This window comes from Manis javanica, chromosome 14 (assembly GCF_040802235.1).
Source record: "Manis javanica isolate MJ-LG chromosome 14, MJ_LKY, whole genome shotgun sequence".
NCBI classification, from domain to species: Eukaryota; Metazoa; Chordata; class Mammalia; order Pholidota; family Manidae; genus Manis; species Manis javanica.
In genome coordinates this window covers 66,116,708-66,128,880 of record NC_133169.1, presented here as the reverse complement: position 1 = coordinate 66,128,880, position 12,173 = coordinate 66,116,708, and the positions used below count along the sequence as shown (strand labels likewise).

Sequence of the window (12,173 nt, the reverse complement as noted above, 5' to 3'; positions counted from 1 at the left end):
ATAGTTACCAAAGGGAAAGGGACTGGGGAGGATGGGTGGGAAGGGAGGGATAAGGGCAGGAAGAAAAGAAAGGGGGCATTACGACTAGCATGTATAGTGTTGGGGGGGCACGGGGCAGGCTGTGCAACACTGAGAAGAGAAGTAATGATTTTACAGCATCTTACAATGTTGAAGGACAGTGACTGTGAACTTGGTGACAAGTAGTGATTTTACAGCATCTTACAATTGTGATGGACAGTGACTGTGAACGGGATGTGGGGGGTACTTGGTGAAGGTGGGAGCCTAGTAAACATAATGCCCTTCATGTAATTGTAGATTAATGATACCAAAATAAATAAATAAATAAATAAAAAAGAAATGTTCAAGCATGCGGCAGCTCCCGGGGTACGTGGAGTCCGGGCGGAGCGTGGCCGTGGCTTAGCTGACGGGATGCCTCGGACACTGACCGTTACTACCTAAAGATGCTGCAGAAATGAGATTTTGAAGGGTATTTATGTTCTCTGCGATTCCCTGCAGAATCCAGAAGCTCTGCTGTTGCACTGAGGGCCTTTAATTGGAACTGGCTCAGGCTAGTTAAGGACTTGGTTTCTGAGAAAACAATTGGACTGATATGAATGTAATTTTGGGAAAAAACTGTGGATGATATATAGTGTGACAGTCCACTGCCTCAGCCTGTGGTCATTGAACTGTGAAAGGCTGTTAAAAGACATAACCTGACTAAAAGATGAAAATCATTGATGAAAGAGAAAAAGTTTGAATGACAGAGCATAGTTTAATATCCAGGAACTAGAAAATTATGCTGAAAGCACACAGTTACCTTCTTTATTTAACACTGGAAGTACTGCGTGTAAAGGACCTTCATGCAGATCATGTTGCAAGTCATATTGGAAAAGCACAAGGCATTGTCACTTGCTTTAGAGCAATGCCCTATCATGGTAGCAGAAGGAGGGTGCTCCTCCCCATGGATGTGTGTATGCTGCATGGTGTTGCACAAGAGGATTTTCTATGGAAGAACCAAGATAAAGTGTGAGAGATGTGATCTATGATATTGCCAGCCAGGCGTACTTGCACCTATACCCTGCTAGGTCCTTCCACAAAAGTGTTCCTGTGAAAGTATTTCCTGCTTTTCTTCAGGCAGTTGCCCTAGAAGAACATTTAAAGAAAATTCAGCAAGTGGATTTTGACATATTCCACCCATCTTTACAGGAGAAAACATTACTTCCATTATTTTTGTATATTCAGTCATAGAGAAAAAGATATTAAAATAATTTCATGGCACTGATAAAAAAAGAAAATGGTCAAAAAGTCAGTGACAAATATCGCTTTAAAAATGACAACAAAGATAGATACATCTTTATGTGGTAAACACCATAATTATGTCAGTCAACAAAAATTTCCGACTGGGAGAGAAAGGGATTAGATGATCCAATATTGAAAAAGCTTCCTGTCAAGAAGGATTTTCATAAATAGCAGAGCTGTAGTTTAGAAATGAATAAGAGATAAAGACATTCCCAAACAAAAGCTGAGGATGTTCATCACCACTACACCTGCCATGCAAGAAATGCTGAAGGGAGCTCTCTGAGTTGAAATAAAATGAATATAATTATCATAAAATAAGAAGATGGGGTAAAATTCACTGGTAATGGCTAAAATATATTCAAAGAGAGAATCTCTAAAACAGTAAAAATGCTACTTAAAACTTACATTTACATCTCTAGGTCAAAACTTAAAAACAAAACCAATAAATGTAACCATAATAAAAAAATCTGTTGCATACAAAATATTTTAAGCATATAAATATTATAACATCCATTACATTATATGTGAGAGGGAGGAGATATAAAAGGACAAAGATCAGAGGAGTCATAAAAAGATGGTGGTGTGAGAAGAGCAGAAACCTTCTCCCAAAATCACATAAAACACAGAAATATAGCAAATACAACTAATTCTGAAAGACTGAAGAACAGACAACCTACATCTGGTGAGAAGAGAAGACCTCACAGAAAAGGAGAAGTAGCAAAGCTGTGACCCAGTGGCACCCGTGTGCTCCTCCTACCCCAGCCCAAAAGCTGGAGGAAGAGGAATGGAGCAGGGAAAGAGTAGAAGCCCAGGACTGCTGGAAACCCAGCCCTGGAGATCTTCTCCAGGAGCACTAACACACATGGCATGGTGCTCTGAAGGCTAGTGGGTTTTTTTTTCTTTCCCATTACTTTATTTTGTATTCTTCATGACATTTCATAATTTCTGAAATTCTTACCTTGTTAGTTCACTTATTTACTGTCTACTTACCCTCCTATAATTTAAGATCTAAGAGACAAGGGATCTTGTCTATCTTGTATATTAGTTGCTGTTCAATAAATTCTTGCTGGATGATTGAATGCATCAATGAACCTATAAACATGATTCCATTTTACTTTAAAATATCTTCAAAAAAGGATAACATCTAAGTGACTAGTTGAACTAATCATAGGGAAGTTTTTATTTCCCTCGTATCTATCAAAAAATTCTCATCTTTCAGATGATAGTCTTTTCATTTTTTTGAAGACAAAAGAATACTCAGAAAGGCTGAGTTTCCAGCTGCTTGTGGAGAACAGTAATGCAATACTGGCTGCCCTGGGACAAAAGAAAGGTGGGCACTGTGAAAGACTTCCCAGCAGCAAGAGGGGAACTAAAGGGTCAAAGAGTACACAGAGTTCACTGCTCAGGAGAAAGGATATGTGGAGAAAATCTTCCAGACACTCTCAGATCAGCAGGTTGAGAACTCTTAGGAACTTCAGATATTCCATCCCCCTGGTTGGCAATGCAGCCGTGATGCACCCCACTGCAGCACACAGCCTGCTGTTCCTTCCTCCCAGCAGGCACTAGTCCTGCACATCTGCTGCCTATGCCATTGCACAAGGCCAGTGGGAGTGTGGCCCAACCTATGGAAGCTACATGGGCATAGCACAGATGCTTTTCTCTGCATGCTCAGCCCACAAGACCTGGCAGTTGGAGACAGGTGTTACAGCCGAAGTTAGGAAAAAGCTCTCTACTGCCAGCAGGCAGTGTATCACCTCACCTGTGACCCCTGCCATTGCGGCAGGTGTTCAGCATCTCCAGTGAGTAGAGCTTCTGGGCACTAGAGGGCACCTCCTACAAAAATTTATTATCCCTTAAGAAACACTATAAAGAAAATGAAGAGACAGAGGAATTTGACCCAAACAAAATTTCAAGAAGAACACCAGAAAGAAGTCTTAATGAAATGGAATTCACCAATCTTCTTGATAAATATTTCAAAATAAAAGTCATAAACATACCTACAGAGCCAAAGAAAAATATTCAAGATCTTGGGGAGGATTTCCACAAAGAGATAGAAACTTTGAGAAATAGAGTAACTGAATTGAAATGTAAAATGGAGGGACTTAAAAGTAGATTAGGTGATGTAGAGGAGATGTTAAATGAAACAGAATTTAGAAAACAGGAAACAAAGAAGCTAAGGAACAGAGAGAAGAAAGGATCTCTTGGAATGAAAGAACATTAAGAAAGCTGTGAGAACAACCCAAACAGAACAATATTTGAATTATAGGGGTATGAGAAGAAGAAGAGATTAAAAGAGATAGAAAGTCTCTTTGAGGAAATAATTGCTGAACACTTCTCCAATCTGGGGAAGGAAATACTGTCTCAGGTCATGGAAGTGCAGAGATCTCCCAACACAAGGGATCCTAGGAAGACAACACCAGACATGTAATAATTAAAATGGTAAAGGTCAAGGACAGGGAGAGTATTCAAAACAGTCAGAGAGAGAGAAAGATCTCTTATAAAAGGAAAAATCAGGCTACCAGCATACTTCTAAGCAGAAGCTTTACAGACCAGAAGGGAGTTGTGAGATATATTTAATGCAATGAAACAGAAGGGCCTTCAACCAAGAATATTCTACCTAGAAAGATTATAATTTACATTTGAAGGAGGGATTAAACAATATACAGATAATCAAAAGTTGAGGGAATTTAAAACCCACAAACTCTCTACATTGTATCTTAGAGGGACTTCACAAGATGGAACTGTTCATAAGGGTAAACAGCGGTCACAAGACAAAATAAAGCCACAGTAAAGGAAGTAGACCAATTAATTACTAAGCAAATACAAATTTAAATCAACTACTTGCAAAGTTAGTCAAGGGATACATGAAGTATACAGAATATGACACCTGATTTAGAAAGAGTAGAGAAGAAAGAAAAATAAAGGGGGAAAAAGGACCTTTAGATTGTCTTTTAAATACAATAGAAAGCGAGTTAAGACAGACTGTTTGATAATAAGGAAGCTGCCACTGAACCATTGGTAACCACAGATCTAAAGCCTACAATGGCAATAAGTACATATCTACTGATAATCACCCTAGCAATGTTAAAGGATTGAATGCATCCATCAAAAGATGCAGAGTTACAGAATGGATAAAAAACAAGACTTGTCTATATGCTTCCTAAAAGAGGTTCACTTCAAACCCAAAACATACACAGACTAAAACTGAAGGCATGGAAAAAGTTCATGCAAATAATAGGAAGAAAAAATCAGGAGAAGCAGTATTTATATCAGACAAAATAGATTTCAAAACAAGGTAACAAGAGACAAAGAAGGACTTTCCATAATGATAAAGGGGTCAGTCCAACAAGAGGATATAATCATTATAAATATCTATTCATCCAATACAGGAGCACCTGAATATGTAAAACGAATACTAATAGAATTAAAGGGGGATATAGACTGCAATGCATTCATTTTAGGAGACTTCACCAAACTACACATTCCAAATGATAGATCAACCAGACAGAAAATTAATAAGGAAACAGAGGCACTGAACAATGCTTTAGAACAGATGGACCTAACAGACATCTGCAGAAGAGTTGACTCAAAAGCATCAGGATACACATTCTTCTCAAATGTACATGTAATTTTTTCCAGAATAGATGAGATACTAGGTCACAAACTAGCTTCAGTAAATAAAAAAAGGTTGAAACTGTGCCAACCAGCTACTCAGACCACAAAGGTATGAAACTTGAAATAAATTATGCAAAGAAAAAAAAAAGGCCACATACACATGGAGGCTTAACCACGTGCTCCTAAATGATCAGTGGATCAATGACCAAATTAATAGATAGGTCAAGCAATACAGGGAGACAAATAAAAACAACTCAATAACCCAAAACCTGTGTAATACAATGAAGGCAGTTCTAAGAAGAAAATATTTTGCAATACAGGTTAACCTCAAGAGGGAAGAATACCAAAAGAAAAGTCTAAACTCACAATTAATGAAACTAGAAAAAGAAGAACAAATGAGGCCAAACTAAGTAGGAGGAGGGACATAATAAACAAAGAGCAGAAATAAATAAAATTGAAAAGAATAAAACAATAGAAAGAATCAAACCAGGAGTTTGTTCTTTGGGAAACTAAACAATAGATAAACCCACTCAGACTTATCAAGAAAAAAAGAGAATGAACACACATAAAAAGAATCAGAAATGAGAAAGGAAGAAATCAATAGAGATACCCCAGAAATACAAAAAGTTATTAGAGAATACTATGAAAAATTTTATGCTAACAAATTGGATAACATAGAAGAAATTCACAACTTTCTAGCAAATACAACCTTCCAAGACTGACCCAGGAACAATCAGAAAATCTAAACAGAACAACCAGCAATTAAATCAAATTTATAATAAAAAAAACTACCTAAGAACAAAACCCTTGGACCAGATGGCTTCACCACTGAATTTTATCATACATTTAGAGAACACCTAATACCCATCCTCCTTAAAGTTTTACAATAAAGTAGAAGAGGAGGAAATACTTCCAAACTCATTCCAGGAGGCCAGCATCAAATACCGAAACTAAGGAAAGACACCAAAAAGGGAAACTACAGACCAATATCCCTGATGAACATATATGTAAAAACACTCAACAAAATATTAGCAAACTGAATTAAAAAATACACCAAAAAGATCATGATCAAGTGATAGTTATTCCAAGGATGCAAGGATAGTCCAATATTTGAAAATCCTTCAATATCGTACACAACATCAACAAAAAGGACAAAAATCAAATGATCATCTCAATAGATGATAGAAAAGCATTTGACAAAATTCAACATCCATTCATGATAAAAATTGTCAACAAAGTGGTTATAGAGGGCAAATACCTCAACATAGTAAGTACTATATATGACAAATGCACAGCCAACATCATACTTAACAGTGAAAAGCTGAAAGCTTTTCCACTAAGATCGGTAACAAGACAAAGATGCTCACTCTCACCACTTTTATTCAACAGAATACTTGGGATATTTGCCATGGCAATCAGACAACACAATGAGATAAAAAGCATCCATATTGGAAAGGAAGATGTTAAACTGTCAAAGTTTGCCGATGACATGGTAATTTACATAAAATACCCTAGGGAATCCACCAAAAAACTACTAGAACTAATTACTGTATTCAGCAAAGTTTCAGAATACAAAATTAATAAACAGAAATCTGTAGCATTCCTATATAATAATGATGAACTAGCAGAAAGAGAAATCAGGAAAATAATTCTATTTACAACTGCATCAAAAATAATAAACTACCTAAGAATAAACCTTATCAAGGAGTTGAAAGAACTATACCCTGAAAATTACAAGACACTCATGAGAGAAATTAAAGAAGACACCAGTAAATGGAAATATATCTCATGCTCATGGATAGGAATAATTAATATTGTCAAAATGGTCATTCTGACTAAAGCAATCTACAGATTCAATGTAATCTCAACCAAAATACCAACAGCATTCTTCAACGAACAAGAACAAATAGTCCTAAAATTCATGTTAAACTACAAAAGACCTTGATAGCAAAAGCAGTCCTGAGAAGGAAGAATAAAGCTGGGGGGATTATGTTCCCCGACTTCAAGTTCTAAAACCACAGTAACCAAAACAATTTGATACTGGCACAAGAGCAGATCCATAGATCAATGGAATAGAACAGAGTCCAGATATAAAACCACACATATATGGCCGATTAATATATGATAAAGGATCCACAGATATACAATGGGGAAATGACAGCCTCTTAAACAAATATTGTCAGCAATACTAGACAGCTGCATGTAAGAGAATGAAACTTGATTATTTTCTATACACAAATGTCAACTTGAAATGGATCATAGTCATGAATGTAAGTAATGACACTGTAAAGTTCTTAGAAGAAAAGATAGGCAAAATTCCCTAGAATATAAACATAAGCAACTTTTTCCTGGACACTTCTCCTCAGGAAAGGGAAACAAAAGCAAAAATGAACAAATGGGACTACATCAAACCACAAACTTTCTGTACAGCAAAGGACACCATCAGTAGAACTAAAAGGCATCCCACAGTATGGGAGAATATATTCATAAATTATTCATCTGATAAGGGGTGGTCAAAAATTATATAAAGAACTCATATGCCTCAAAAAGCAAAAAACAAAAACCCAATTAATACATGGCTGGACAACCTAGAAAGACACTTCCAAAGCAGAAATACAAATGGTCAACAAGCACCTGAAAAGATGCTCCAAATCATCAATAACCAAGGAAATTCAAATTAAAACTACAATGAGATATGAACCTAACACCAGTTAGAATGGCCACAATCCAAAAGACAAGAAATAACAAATGCTGGTGAGGGTGCAGAGAATTGGGAACCCTCCTACACTGTTGGTGGAATGTAAATTGGTGAAACCATTATGGAAAGCAGTATAGATATATAATATACAATATAGATAGTTTTTGATCACCAGTTCTATTTCATTGCCAGTAACTGGTCTATTCAGTTTTTGTTTCTTCCTGCATCAGTTTTGGAAGTTGATGTTTTTCTTGAAAGTTGTCCATTTCTTCTAGATTGTCCAATTTATTGGCATATAATTTTTCATAGTAGTCTCTAATAACTCTTTGTATTTCTATGGTGTCTCCTGTGATTATCTCCTTCTTTTCTGATTTTGTTTATGAATGTTCACTCTTTTACTTGAAAGCCTGGCTAGGCGTTTATCAATTTTTCTTATTTTCTCCAAGAACCAGCTCCTGAATTCATTGATTTTTTTCTATTGTTTTATTCTTCCCTATTTTATTTATTTGTGCTCTGATCTTTACTAACTATCTCCTTCTACTAACCTTGGGTTTCATTTGTTCTTTTTCTAATTTCTGTAGTTGTGAGTGTATACTATTTGGCATTTGTCTCATTTCTTGAGAGAGGCCTGTATTGCTATGTCCTTCTCTCTCAGAACTGCCTTTGAAGCATACTACAGATTTTGGACTGCTGAGTTTTTATTTTCATTTGTCTCAATATATTGCTCAATCTCTGTTTTGATTTGGTCATTTATCCACTTATTATTTAGAAATATATTGCTTAGCCTCCATATGTTTGTAGGCTTTTTGTTTTTTTTTTTTGTAATTTACTTTTCATTTCATGCCATTGTGGTTCAAGAAGCTGCTTGATAAAATTTCAATCTTTTAAATTCTTTGAGGCTCTTTCTGTGGCCTAGTATGTGATCTACTGTGGAGAATACCCCATGGATGCTTGAGAAAAATGTGTTTGCTGTTGCTTTTGATTGGAATGTTCTGTAGATATCCGTTGATACAATATATTGTTCAGACCCTCTGTTTAATTACTTATTTTCTGTCTTGTTGACCGGTCTATTGATGTGGGTGGTGTGTTAAAGTCTCCTGTAACAAATGTGTTGCAGTCTATTTCCCCCTTTAATTCTCATAGTATTAGTTTTACAGATTTAGTGCTCCTTTATCGAGTGTATAGATTTTTATAATGGTTACATCCTCTTGTTAGACTGACCCCTTTACCATTATGGAATGTCCTTCTTTGCCTCAGTGGACATAGATACTTTACAACATTTTGACATGTTTTCTTATAGAAACAGTATTCTTTTGATAGAAAGAAAGGATTTTTTTCTGATAATTTTTCTATTTCTTCATCCTTCTCTTTATAGGAGCTGCATATCTAATATGTTCAGTTCATATTTCTGAACTTTGGGAAGTTGTATCTGGATTTCTGAATAGTGCATTTCCTCCTCACAATAATGTATCTGAAATTACATTTTGTGTTCCTTATGTGATTTGTGCAATATTTTAAGCACTTCCTACACATTGTATATTTGCAATTATTATTTTTACTTTTTCTAACTTTAATGAAAATTATAAAATGAAAAATAGGTAACACAAGGACTTCAGGAAGAGGAAATACAAATTACATGAAATTAATCATTGATACAGAACACATATGTTAATCATGCTAGACTTTCAAAGCCAGTTATATGTAAGCACTAAACTATAATTTAAAAATATAAATATCTGTAATTGAAATATAAAAGGAATTTTAAAGACCCCTAAACAATAACCTTTTTAATATAAAATTAAAGATATCTGTTCTATGGAAGCAGAAATTGGCATAAATCAACTATTTAGTATAGTCCACATACTGTGAATACTCACTTTGTGTATATGTCCATGTAAGTATAGGAGAAGATACATATTAAAGACCCAATATTTAACTTTTATTTACAAAAGTAATTTTGTGGACAAGTTGTATTTTATAATGGCTCATGGGCAAGATTTCCACTTCAGATAATGAAATGATTCATTTGGTAGCTCAGCATCAGGGATTTCTTAGGAAATCTCTTGGAGATTTTGAGCTTCATGTTGACCTATTTTGTTGATCATGCTCCCTTCTCCACAGTCAGTCTCATGAAAGAAATACTTTCCCCCAAAATAGACCCAGGGGAAATTTATTGAAAATCTGTTGAAATTTCCCAGGTCCCCAAACTACAGCCACCTATGTTGTTCTCTCCTGCCTCACCCCTTCCTCTCCTGGGCATACTTGAAAATATATTGAGACACATCACAGCCTCAGAGCTGCTATCATTCACCTTTTCCTTAGAGAGATTTGAAGTGGCTCTACCCTCACTGAATGTGTAACTAAGCTTCCCCAGTCCTGAAGTAGCGTGAAGAATTCTACTTACTTCCATGACATTAGATGAGAAAAAATCTTCCTGGATGAAGAGAATCTATGAAGGCTGGAGATTTCAAGGCACATGTGAAGTCACTTTAATAAGGAATAGTCTCTTTATATCCCAGATTTTCAGAGGTTAATACACCATGACCATGTGAGTAACACTTCTCATTTTTTGGGGAAAAATATACTCCTTGTCTATGATAGAAAAAGGATTATATCTCTAACATATGATCCAATTAAATGATTAAGTGTGATACTTTCACCTTTAGATACACATAAACTGATCTAAAATCTCTCTGTTTTCTAAAATTAATTTTATTTAAATTTAATTTTATTGAAAATTTCAAGTGTTTTGTCTCATATACAATTAAGAGAAAACTTCTGGTGTTAAAAACAGACAGTGTGAGGATAAGAGAAATCAGAGACATACACATACATGCATAGCGACATGAACACATATGCACACAAATATAAAAGTTGAATTAGGAATGTGGTATATAGATAAGGTAATTTTATCAAATTATAATAAACTCATCGACATATAATAAGTAAATGAAATTTTTTCTACCAAATAATAAAAACTTTAAACTAAAATAATAATATATTCCCTTATGTCCTACAGGTACTTGCAGTATTTGGTACTTCTGCCTACAAACATATTCTGAAAAATCATATTCCAAATTAATGGATACAAATAAATTCTGACAATATTTTGAATTTAAATCATGAGAAATTTAGTGTGCATTACAAATTAGTGTTACAATTGAAAATATGTGTTTCTTATTTATGCATAAGTTAATCCTGCAAATCATTCTGCAAGCAAAAAGGTGAAATGGTGCACAAGGTTTTGTCAATCATGATTGAACAAACATTATAAGCAGTGGTTATCAAAATTATAATACAGAAAAAAATGGATTCCTTTTTCATTATCCATTTGTCCTTGGCTCTGTGTAACATTGAGGATTTGAAGAGACAAACTCACTCTTCCAGTAATCCCTTATAAATTATCTTCCAAATGTATCCACATCATATTTTGTAAATCTGTGTTTTACAATATCTCCTTTATAGAACTATACTTTGTCCTTGTCAGAAAATGGGCAATTGTGAGGTCATTATACTAAATAGATTATGTTATTGCATAGAATTATAACACAGTAACTAAAAAACATTGCTTTTATATATAGATAACTCAGCATATCAATATGTCACCAAGATAGATGTTGGGTTCACAAACCAGACAACAGATTTTTCATTTCTCAACCCTCAGGTTCCCTGGATCAGGGAGTGCCAGACAGCAGTAAACCACATAAAGAGGGAGTAGCTAGCCTGGGAACATCCTAGCCCATTATCTTTGGCAAATTCTGCATCAACAGGTGAGTTTTAAGCCTTCAGATGTAGTACAGGGTTTTCTAAGGCACAATAGCTACATCGACTTGTCATACTGGGAAACTGAGTTACATTTTTTGGTTTGTACAAACATAAAATACAGGTTTAGTTGGATTTGGAAATCTACAAATATACTCAGGGTGTACCAGAGATGTTTCCAGTCCTAATTATGTGGAGTTCATTCATAGAATGAGTCCATTTGTATTTGTTCACAGTTCCCTAAACAATTTAGAGGTAAGGAAGAATTTGCTGTATTATATATCTGAGAACTAAGGAACAGAAATTAAACAAAGCCAAACCATGTGTTTCAACAATTGGTAGTGGCGTTTTGATCATGACTAGATCAGAAGAAAGGGTAGTTTTTTTTGACTTGTGGAATTTTGAGTTAGAATTTTAATCATTCTATTTTAGACATAAAGTTTCCCACAGGCTAGGAAATAGCTGAAACCTTAGGTGGTGGTGGAACATTGCCATATAGACCTAGGCTGAAGTAAGCAAATAGTCTGGGAAGAAATTATTCTGAAAATGTATAAATATTATGTAATCGATAATAAATGCTTATTTAAAAGTCCTAGCAGAGTTTAGACAAGCCTCTGAGACAATATCCTCCTGTTTTTCCCGCTCACTCACCTATGTTTAAGTGCATCAGCTGCACATGAATATACACAACCTTTTGAACTAGTGAGAATGGCAGGAACTATTGAGATAAAGAATTTGAAAGTGATAAAATGACCTGGTATTATTTTCCAATTAATGTTGAGCTAATAAAACTAAACGT

The 12,173-nt window shown here is 35.1% G+C and overlaps 1 pseudogene; it reads left to right on the top strand.

Annotated features, from left to right (window-relative positions):
- Positions 1-367: 367 nt before the first annotated feature.
- Positions 368-1,263, top strand: LOC108395949 (NADH dehydrogenase (ubiquinone) complex I, assembly factor 6 pseudogene; annotated as a pseudogene).
- The last annotated feature ends 10,910 nt before the right edge of the window (positions 1,264-12,173 follow it).